Below are 9899 nucleotides of genomic sequence, written 5' to 3'. Positions count from 1 at the left end.
AACACTATCCCCCTCGGCTGAAGGCAACGTCCCGGTGCGTGTTAGGCGTGCGATGCCGATGGTGGGTGATAGGGCTTGAGGCGAGCGACATGAACGACTTCGGATTTCAGTGGAGCGGACGTCGACTTTGGGTGCAGCGGCGTGATTTCATACGTTACGTCGGTCACTGCCCGTAATACACGATAAGGACCTGTGTAGCGCGGCATAAGTTTTTCACATAACCCCACACGACGGGATGGGAGCCACAGCAAGACGAGAGATCCGGCAGGGTATCGCACATCACGGTGCAGGCCATCGTAGCGGTGTTTTTGAGCCTCTTGGGAGGCGGAGAGCTTGTGTCGAGCAACCTGGCGGGCGGCATCTGCTCGGGCGATAGCGTCACGCGCATATGTACTGACAGGGCCAGCTGTGGGCAGCAGAGTGTCGAAGGGCAGTAAGGGGTCTCGTCCAAAGAGAAGATAGAAGGGCGAGTAAGCAGCGGTATCATGGCGCGAAGAGTTGTAGGCGAAGGTGACAAAAGGCAAGCTTATGTCCCAGTCCCGGTGGTCGTCGGATACGTACATGGCGAGCATGTCTGTCAGCGTGCGGTTTAGACGCTCCGTAAGGCCGTTCGTCTGAGGATGATAAGCAGTGGTGAACTTGTGACGAACGGAGCACTAACGAAGGATTTCGTCAACAACTCGGGAAAGGAAGCAGCGGCCACGGTCGGTAAGGAGTTGACGGGGAGCGCCATGGTGTAATATGACGTCGTGCAGAAGGAAGTCAGCGACGTCAGTGGCGCAGCTGGTTGGAATGGCGCGAGTGATCACGTACCGCGTGGCATAATCGGTGGCGACGGCAATCCACTTGTTCCCCGTGGAGGACTCCGGGAAGGGCCCAAGTAAATCTAGCCCAACACGAGAAAACGGGTCGGTCGGGATGGGGATCGGCTGAAGGTGTCCAGACGGCAGGACAGCGGGCTTCTTTCGGCGCTGACAGACGTCGCAAGCGGCGACGTAGCGTTGGACGGAGCGGTACAGACCAGGCCAGAAGAAACGCCGGCGCACGCGGTCGTACGTACGGGAGACACCAAGATGACCAGCCGTAGGTGCGTCATGCAGTTGTTCGAGGATAGTGGACCGTAGGTGGCGGGGAACAACGAGCAAGTGCTCAGCGCCATCAGGTCGCATGTTGCGGCGGTACAGCGTGTTCCCGTCCAGCAAAAACCGGGCCAGAGAAGTGTCGCGGCGGTCGGTGCTGAGGCGGTCGATGAGAGAGGTGAGGGTGGGATCCAAGCTCTGTTCGTCGGCAATGTGGGAGAGGTCGGAGATGGAGAGGACACAGGCATCCGACTCACAGTCTGTAGAAGGAGGATCGACGGGATAGCGGGACAGGCAGTCTGCATCTTGATGGAGGCGACCGGACTTGTGAACCACGGAAAAGGTGTATTCTTGCAATCGCAATGCCCACCGGCCAAGACGGCCAGTAGGGTCCTTGAGAGATGAGAGCCAACACAGGGCGTGGTGGTCGGTTATAACAGTGAATGGGCGGCCGAACAAGTATGTGCGGAATTTTCCAATGGCCTAAACAAGAGCCAGACACTCGCGTTCTGTGATGGAGTAATTCTTCTCGGCGGAAGAAAGAAGACGGCTGGCGTACGCAATGACGCAGTGCTGGCCGCGTTGTCGCTGAGCAAGGATGGCGCCAATTCCGTGACCACTGGCATCGGTGCGAAGTTCAGTCGGGGCAGACGGGTTGAAATGGGCCAATACAGGAGGGGTGGTGAGGACGGCGATAAGGCTGGAGAATGCAGTAGCCTGCTCTGGGCCCCAGGAAAAAGGAACGCCTTTCTGCAACAGATTGGTGAGAGGGCGAGCGACGGCTGCGAAGTTCGGGACGAACCGGCGAAAGTAGGAACAGAGACCGATGAAGCTGCGGACATCACTGGGCGAGCGGGGACAGGGAAAAGCACTGACGGCACGAACTTTATCAGGGTCAGGTTGTATGCCACTCGCATTCACCAAATGGCCGAGGACTTTGAGTTCGCGGCGGCAGAAAGTACATTTTTTTTAGTTGAGTTGAAGACCTGCGCGGCGGAAAAGTGCCAAGATGGACGAAAGGCGAAGCAGGTGGGTTTCAAAAGAGGGCGAGAAAACAATTACATCATCTAAGTAACAAAGGCAGGTCGTCCACTTGAAGCCCCGGAGTAACGAGTCCATCATCCGTTCAAATGTGGCAGGGGCGTTACAAAGGCCGAAGGGCATGACCTTAAAATGGTAAAGGCCATCAGGGGTGACGAAAGCTGTTTTCTCGCGGTCTCTTGCGTCAAAAGAGATTTGCCAATACCCGCTACGAAGGTCGATGGAAGAAAAGTAGCGGGCGCCATGTAAACAGTCCAGGGCATCATCTATGCGCGGAAGGGGATAGACGTCTTTCTTCGTGACTTGTTGAGATGACGATTGTCGACGCAAAACCGCCAAGTTTGGTCTTTCTTTTTGACGAGCACGACAGGAGATGCCCAAGGGCTGTTTGAAGGCTCGATGATATCGTTGGCCAACATCTTGTCCACCTCCCGCTGGATGATCTGGAGCTCTGGTAGCGACACACGATAAGGCCTTCGGTGTATACGTCTGGCATCGCCGGTGTCAATGCGGTGAGTCACTACCGATGTTTGACCCAGAGGAGCAGAAGCGAAGTCAAAAATGTCGGAGTAGGACACCAAAAGGTTGTGAAGATCCTGTGCATGCTCGGGGCTCAGGTCAGAAGCAATCATCGCAGAAATGGATTGCGGAAAGTGGGCCGGGATGTCGGCCGCTTGAGAGACAGTAGAAGGCGGTCCAGGTGAGAGAGCAGTGACGGTACAGTCGGTGAGAGAAGACAAAGTAGCAAGCGATATGCCTGCAGGAAGAACTTGTGGTGACAAGCTGAAGTTGAGGACAGGAAGGGAGGTGCTATTCTTGGTGAACTAAAGCGGCTGTTTGGGCTTGTTGGTCAGTGAACATGGTAAAAGAATGCAGCGCGAAAAAAATCTTGTATTGAAGAATGTATAGACCAGCAAGGGCCGATTGCTTTTCAAAATGCTTCTGGCATCTCGGTGAATGAATTTATAGAACTTTTGAAATTATATCTCAAGACAACGTTCATTGTATGGGATGAAAAACCTTATCTTCAGAAAGATGGCATCTGTATAGGTTCCTGCATTGCACCCATCCTCAGCGATTTGTTTTTAGCCGGTTTGGATAGGTCGTTTGCTGATATTGTAAAAGATACCAATGTAATCAATATTTTTAGGTACGTTGACGACTTTCTGATTGTTCTTAACAGTAATGACAGTTCCTTTAAGGATGATGTTCTTAATGTTCTCAACCTTTTTCGTAACCATTTTAGTCCTCTTGAACTAACGTTTGAACTACCTGAAAACAGGGTTATCCAATTCCTTGACATCAGCATCACAATGCATCATGATCGGACGTGCTGGATGTTCAAACCCCGCGGCGAAAAACCATTGTTACCTTTTCATTCAGCCCATTCTAAGCTCGTAAAAACATCTATTGCTAGCCTTTCATTTTTTAACTGTTTGAAGAAGTCTTGCCCGCACCTCATGCATGAAAGTTTTTCTCAGCAATGTAAGAGACTTGAGAATGCTGGTTACCCTTCCCATGTCCTAGTGTCTGTGGCGGAAGGTGTTTTGAAGAAAGTCTGCAATAAAAAAGGCCAGGATAACCAGGAAGCCATGAGTAAGAAAGAAAAAGTTGCCGTAATTCCTTATTTTTATAAGTTTTCTCATAATCTCAAAAAAATAGCGCAACGTTCGGGAGCCAGAGTGGTTTTTTCGGCGCCTAAGAAGTTGAGTCATCTGTGCACGAAACATTTCAAAAAATCTAAAAACGGTGTTGGTTGTACGAAAAAAACATAGGAAAAAGTTTGTCCATTGTATTGAAAATGTCATTTATCAAATTCCTCTTTCCTGTGGCAAGCAGTAAGTAGGGCAAACCGGCAGATGCCTGAATGATAGGCTTCGAGAGCATGGGCGCGACGTAGATGATATGCGTGGAAAAGGGTTGTCAGTCCACTGCCGGTCATGTCCCTGCATACCGCTGCTTGAACAATGCATGGTTTTAAAAGTGCACAATAACCGGTTGACACGAGAAATCATAGAAGCGGAATGGATATCACTTTTGAAAGATGATTGTGTGAGTACCCCCTCTGTATCATTGATGGCGAAAGAGATCGCATATCTGGCTGATACGCTTTGCTAGCACATGGTTTGACGGCGTGTTGGTCGTGATTTTGTTATAAAACCACTTTTTCTTTCTGAAATAAACCATTGTTGGAAGTAGGCGCCGTGTGTTGTCCGTCTTTCTGTGTCCTCGTTTCTTTGCGCTACGTTTTTCACCTTGAAGTTACCAACTGAGCTACGGTGACGGCTGTCTAATCTGCTGCTTTCGTGGGTATTTATGTTTTGCGTGTAAGCGAACCTTGAGAGTGTTCACCAGCGCCACCCTCGTACATAGCGGTGGACGTAGCACGTCCTGTAATAACGCAAGTGCGACGTAGAACGTCATCTAACGGCGAGGGCGGAAACTGTGCGAGAGCCCTCTTGTGCTACCTATGGCATCAAGACTGCCAAAACCGAGACCCCCTTTAGGCTATTAGCAAACAAGGCAAATAAAGTGAGGGGCCCGTTTGACAAACATATTAAGGAAACCAACAGTCACCGAAATAAATGTGCATAGGGGAATGCTTCTTCTTTATATCTAGTGCCAATCAATTTGTTTTTTAAAGAAAATTACATATAAAGCAGCAGAAAAAACAACCATGCCGAAGGTGGGATCCGAATCCATGACCTCCGAATATCGCGTCCGGTGCTTTACCAACTGAGCTAAGGCGAGGGCTGGCTAATTTGCTGCTTTCTTGGGTATTTATGTTTTGCGTGTAAGCGAACCTTGAGAGTGTTCACAAGCGCCACCCTCGTGCATAGCGGTGGACGTAGCACGTCCTGTAATACCGCAAGTGTGAAATAGAACGTCATCTAACGGCGAGACGGAAACTGTGCGAGAGCCCTCTTATACTACCTATGGCATCAAGACTGCCACCACCGAGACCCCCGTTAAGCTATTAGCAGACAAGGCAAATGAAGTGAGGGGCTCGTTTGACAAACATATTAAGGAAGCCAACAGTCACCGAAATAAAGGTGCATAGAGGAATGTTCCTTTTTTTATAGCTAGTGCCAATCAATTAGTTTTTTTTAAAGAAAATTACTTATAAAGCAACAGAAAAGACAACCATGGCGCCGGTGGGATCGAACCCACGACCTCCGAATATCGCGTCCGGTGCTCTTACCAACTGAGCTACGGTGAAAGCAGTCTAATCTGTTGCTTTTGTGGGTATTTATTCATGTTTTGCCTGTAAGCGAACCTTGAGAGTGTTCATCAGCGCCACCCTCGTGCATAGCGGTGGACGTAGCACGTCCTGTAATACCGCAAGTGTTAAATAGAACGTCATCTAAAGGCGAGGGCGGAAACTGTGCGAGAGCCCTCTTATGCTACCTATGGCATCAAGACTGCCAGAACCGAGACCCCCATTAAGCTATTAGCAGACAAGGCAAATGGAGTGAGGGGCTCGTTTGACAAACATATTAAGGCCAACAGTCACCGAAATCAAGATGCATAGAGGAATGCTTCTTTTTATATAGCTAGTGCCAATCAATAAGTTTTTTAAAGAAAATTATTTATAAAGCAGCAGAAAAAACAACCATGCCGCCGGTGGGATCCGAACCCACGACCTCCGAATATGGCGTCTAGTGCGCTTACCAACTGAGCAACGGCGACGGCTGTCTAATCTGCTGCTTTCGTGGGTATTTATGTTTTGCGTGTAAGCGAACCTTGAGAGTGTTCACCAGCGCCACCCTCGTCCACAGCGGTGGACGTAGCGCGTCCTGTAATACCGCAAGTGTGACGTAGAACGTCATCTAACGGCGACGGCGGAAACTGTGCGAGAGCCCTCTTATGCTACCTATAGCATCAAGACTGCCAGAACCGAGACCCCCGCTAAGCTATTAGGAGACAAAGCAAATGTAGTGAGGGGCTCGTTTGACAAACATATTAAGGAAGCCAACAGTCACAGAAATCAAGGTGCATAAAGGAATGCTTCTTTTTTATATCTGGTGCCAATCAATTAGTTCTTTAAAGAAAATTATTTATAAAGCAGCAGAAAAAACAACCATGCCGCCGGTGGGATCCGAACCCACGACCTCCGAATATGGCGTCTAGTGCGCTTACCAACTGAGCAACGGCGACGGCTGTCTAATCTGCTGCTTTCGTGGGTATTTATGTTTTGCGTGTAAGCGAACCTTGAGAGTGTTCACCAGCGCCACCCTCGTCCACAGCGGTGGACGTAGCACGTCCTGTAATACCGCAAGTGTGACGTAGAACGTCATCTAACGGCGACGGCGGAAACTGTGCGAGAGCCCTCTTATGCTACCTATAGCATCAAGACTGCCAGAACTGAGACCCCCGCTAAGCTATTAGCAGACAAGGCAAATGAAGTGAGGGGCTCGTTTGAGAAACATATTAAGGAAGCCAACTGTCACCGAAATCAAGGTGCATAGGGGAATGCTTCTTTTTTTATATCTAGTTCCAATCAATTTTTTTTAAGAAAATTACTTATAAAGCAGCAGAAAAAACAACCATCCCGCCGGTGGGATCCGAACCCACGACATCCGAATATGGCGTCCGGTGCGCTTACCAACTGAGCTACGGCGACGGCTGTCTAATCTGCTGCTTTCGTGGGTATTTATGTTTTGCGTGTAAGCGAACCTTGAGAGTGCTCACCAGCGCCACCCTCGTCCATAGAGGTGGACGTAGCACGTCCAGTAATACCGCAAGTGTGACGTAGAACGTCATCTAACGGCGAGGGCGGAAACTGTGCGAGAGCCCTCTTATACTACCTATGGCACCAAGACTGCCAGAACCGAGACCCCCTTTAAGCTATTAGCAGACAAGGCAAATGAACTGAGGGGCTCGTTTGACAAACATATTAAGGAAACCAACAGTCACTGAAATCAAGGTGCATAGGGAAATGCTTCTTTTTTATATCTAGTGCCAATCAATTTGTTTTTAAAGAAAATTACTTATAAAGCAGCAGAAAAAACAACCATGCCGAAGGTGAGATCCGAACTCACGACCTCCGAATATCGCGTCCGGTGCTTTACCAACTGAGCTACGGTGACGGCTGTCTAATCTGCTGCTTTTGTGGGTATTTATTTATGCTTTGCGTTATGCGAACCTTGAGAGTGTTCACCAGCGCCACCCTCGTGCATAGCGGTGGACGTAGCACGTCCTGTAATACCGCAAGTGTGACGTCTAACGGCGAGGGCGGAAACTGTGCGAGAGCCCTCTTATGCTACCTCTGGCATCAAGACTGCAAGAACCGAGACCCCCGTTAAGCTATTAGCAGACAAAGCAAATGTAGTGAGGGGCTCGTTTGACAAACATATTAAGGAAGCCAACAGTCACAGAAATCAAGGTGCATAGAGGAATGCTTCTTTTTTATATCTAGTGCCAATCAGTTAGTTTTTTTAAAGAAAATTATTTATAAAGCAGCAGAAAAAACAACCATGCCGCCGGTGGGATCTGAACCCACGACAACCGAATATCGCGTCCGGTGCGCTTACCAACTGAGCTACGGCGACGGCTGTCTAATCTGCTGCTTTCGTGGGTATTTATGTTTTGCGTGTAAGCGAACCTTGAGAGTGTTCACCAGCGCCACCCTCGTCCATAGCGGTGGACGTAGCACATCCTGTAATACTGCAAGTGTGACGTAGAACATCATCAAACGGCGAGGGCGGGAACTGTGCGAGAGCCCTCTTATGGTACCTATGGCATCAAGACTGCCAGAACCGAGACCCTCTTTAAGCTATTAGCAGACAAGGCAAATGAAGTGAGGGGCTCGTTTGACAAACATATTAAGGAAACCAACAGTCACCGAAATCAAGGTGCATAGGGTAATGCTTCTTTTTTTATATCTAGTGCCAATCAAATAGTTTTTTTTGAAAATTGCTTATAAAGCAGCAGAAAAAACAACTATTCCGAAGGTGGGATCCTACCCACGACCTCCGAATATCTCGTCCGGTGCTCTTACCAACTGAGCTACGGCGACGGCTGTCTAATCTGCTGCTTTCGTGGGTATTTATTTATGATTTGCGTGTAAGCGAGCCTTGAGAGTGTTCACCAGCGCCACCCTCGTGCATAGCGGTGGACGTAGCATGTCCTGTAATACCGCAAGTGTGAAGTAGAACGTCATCTAACGGCGAGGGCGGAAACTGTGCGAGAGCCCTCTTATGCTACCTCTGGCATCAAGACTGCCAGAACCGAGACCCCCGTTAAGCTATTAGCAGACAAAGCAAATGTAGTGAGGGGCTCGTTTGACAAACATATTAAGGAGGCCAACAGTCACAGAAATCAAGGTGCATAGAGGAATGCTTCTTTTTTATATCTAGTGCCAATCAATTAGTTTTTTTTAAGAAAATTATTTATAAAGCAGCAGAAAAAACAACCATGCCGCCGGTGGGATCCGAACCCACGACCTCCGAATATGGCGTCTGGAGCGCTTACCAACTGAGCTACGCCGACGGCTGTATAATCTGCTGCTTTCGTGGTTATTTATGTTTTGCGTGTAAGCGAACATTGAGAGTGTTCACCAGCGCCACCCTCGTACATAGCGGTGGACGTAGCACGTCCTGTAATACCGCAAGTGTGACGTAGAACGTCATCTAACGGCGAGGGCGGCAACTGTGCGAGAGCCCTCTTATGCTACCTATAGCATCAAGACTGCCAGAACCGAGACCCCCGCTAAGCTATTAGGAGACAAAGCAAATGTAGTGAGGGGCTCGTTTGACAAACATATTAAGGAAGCCAACAGTCACAGAAATCAAGGTGCATAAAGGAATGCTTCTTTTTTATATCTAGTGCCAATCAATTAGTTCTTTAAAGAAAATTATTTATAAAGCAGCAGAAAAAACAACCATGCCGCCGGTGGGATCCGAACCCACGACCTCCGAATATGGCGTCTAGTGCGCTTACCAACTGAGCAACGGCGACGGCTGTCTAATCTGCTGCTTTCGTGGGTATTTATGTTTTGCGTGTAAGCGAACCTTGAGAGTGTTCACCAGCGCCACCCTCGTCCACAGCGGTGGACGTAGCACGTCCTGTAATACCGCAAGTGTGACGTAGAACGTCATCTAACGGCGACGGCGGAAACTGTGCGAGAGCCCTCTTATGCTACCTATAGCATCAAGACTGCCAGAACTGAGACCCCCGCTAAGCTATTAGCAGACAAGGCAAATGAAGTGAGGGGCTCGTTTGAGAAACATATTAAGGAAGCCAACTGTCACCGAAATCAAGGTGCATAGGGGAATGCTTCTTTTTTTATATCTAGTTCCAATCAATTTTTTTTAAGAAAATTACTTATAAAGCAGCAGAAAAAACAACCATCCCGCCGGTGGGATCCGAACCCACGACATCCGAATATGGCGTCCGGTGCGCTTACCAACTGAGCTACGGCGACGGCTGTCTAATCTGCTGCTTTCGTGGGTATTTATGTTTTGCGTGTAAGCGAACCTTGAGAGTGCTCACCAGCGCCACCCTCGTCCATAGAGGTGGACGTAGCACGTCCAGTAATACCGCAAGTGTGACGTAGAACGTCATCTAACGGCGAGGGCGGAAACTGTGCGAGAGCCCTCTTATACTACCTATGGCACCAAGACTGCCAGAACCGAGACCCCCTTTAAGCTATTAGCAGACAAGGCAAATGAACTGAGGGGCTCGTTTGACAAACATATTAAGGAAACCAACAGTCACTGAAATCAAGGTGCATAGGGAAATGCTTCTTTTTTATATCTAGTGCCAATCAATTTGTTT

The sequence above is a fragment of the Amblyomma americanum genome, chromosome 3 (assembly GCF_052857255.1).
Source record: "Amblyomma americanum isolate KBUSLIRL-KWMA chromosome 3, ASM5285725v1, whole genome shotgun sequence".
NCBI lineage: Eukaryota > Metazoa > Arthropoda > Arachnida > Ixodida > Ixodidae > Amblyomma > Amblyomma americanum.
This window is presented reverse-complemented; position numbering follows the sequence as displayed.